Source organism: Myotis brandtii, unplaced genomic scaffold (assembly GCF_000412655.1).
Source record: "Myotis brandtii unplaced genomic scaffold, ASM41265v1 scaffold1554, whole genome shotgun sequence".
Classification (NCBI taxonomy): domain Eukaryota; kingdom Metazoa; phylum Chordata; class Mammalia; order Chiroptera; family Vespertilionidae; genus Myotis; species Myotis brandtii.
This window is the reverse complement of record NW_005355638.1, coordinates 38,809-40,616: the sequence shown is the minus strand read 5'-3', so window position 1 is coordinate 40,616 and position 1,808 is coordinate 38,809.

Sequence of the window (1,808 nt, the reverse complement as noted above, 5' to 3'; positions counted from 1 at the left end):
CAGTCCGCATCACTTGTAACCTGGGATGATTATCGCGTGCCCACTTTCCCAGGCCTGTAATTCCTACTTCCCCACGTGATCTTGTCCTTCTACTGGGTAGAATCTACCCAATATAAACAGCTGGCTTATGGTGGGGTGCAGAGCAGATGTTTGTGGATGACGTTCTGTTCCCCCATCCTGCTGGCGGGATTGGAATAAGGGCTCATATAGGACTCAACCCCGTCTCTGCTGATTTGGCTGAAGTAGTGACCAGCAGCCCGGACCCCTTGGTGGTCCGGTTACAATATGAGCGTTTATGCCAGTAATGCCGGCAAGTATGGGAGAACAGCAGGTCACCCACAAACATCTGCTCTCTGCCCCCCACTCCTCCATAAGCCAGCTGCTTGTATTGGGTAGAAGGACAAAGGTTACACGGGGAAGTAGGCGAAAGGGTTCTGTTCCCCCATCCTGCTGGCGGGATTGGAATAAGGGCTCATATAGGACTCAACCCCGTCTCTGCTGATTTGGCTGAAGTAGTGACCAGCAGCCCGGACCCCTTGGTGGTCCGGTTACAATATGAGCGTTTATGCCAGTAATGCCGGCAAGTATGGGAGAACAGCAGGTCACCCACAAACATCTGCTCTCTGCCCCCCCACTCCTCCATAAGCCAGCTGCTTGTATTGGGTAGAAGGACAAAGGTTACACGGGGAAGCAGGCGAGAGGAATAAGAAGGGGCATGTAGCCCTGACCGGTGTGGCTCAGTGGATAGAGCGTCGGCCTGCGGACTGAAGGGTCCCAGGTTCGATTCCGGTCAAGGGCATGTACCTTGGTTGCGGGCACATCCCCAGTAGGGAGTGTGCAGGAGGCAGCTGATGGATGTTTCTCTCTCATCGATGTTTCTAGCTCTCTATCCCTCTCCCTTCCTCTCTGTAAAAAAAATCAATAAAATATATTAAAAAAAAAAAAGAAGGGGCATGCAAAATGGGTGTAATGGTGACAGTTTACAGGCAACGCCTGCTGGGGGTTGGCAAAGGGCTGGCGCCTCTGGTTTCTGCAGCTGGGTTGTCAGTCTTCCCGTGAGAACAGGCAGCTCCGGATGGAGAGGACGGGCCCACGTCCAGGTGAGCTCCCAGGTCCGCCTGCAGCTCCCCGCCGGGGTAGGATGTGCCTTTGATCGGGACAAAAACAGTCACGGCTAACAGAGCGTCATTCATATTTCCTGTACTAACAGCTGGCCCCCCGCGTTTTATTCTGCTCCTGACTGACCATACAGAATCCACCGAGGCTTCTGACTCGGTGCATCCGAATGAATGGACAGAAGGTCATGAACGCATCCCGGGGAGAGCTGATCAGAATCGGTGGCCATTTGGATCGGTGGCCGCTGGTCATCACAAACACGAGTTCTCGCCTCGGCACACAGCCTGAGCTCCACGGCGTCTGCAATCATGTCGCCAAACTAGCGGCCGGTGGCAGGCAAAACCCTCCAGACACGTGGGGACCGCCGCTGGGAACTGAAGTCGTCGTCTCCCGGCGCCACTCGCGGCGGCCAAACACCTTTTCAATAGCCCGGGACCGAGACTCTACCGCCCCTAGCCCTGGGCGGCGGAGGAAACTACAATGCCCAGAGTGCAACGCGCCAACTGGAGCAGCGTGGAGCCAATGAACGGCTAAAACAGGGGCGTCTTCGGGCGTGCCCATAGCGTGAGGGCGGGACTTCCGGCAGCCTCCTCCGGGCGGCTGTTTTGATCTCTGCAGTCTGTGCGTCGCGTCAGAGTCTCTGTGGGGCCCGGACGCCTCCGCGGGGGCGCCGAGGGAGTTGGCTGGGGGCT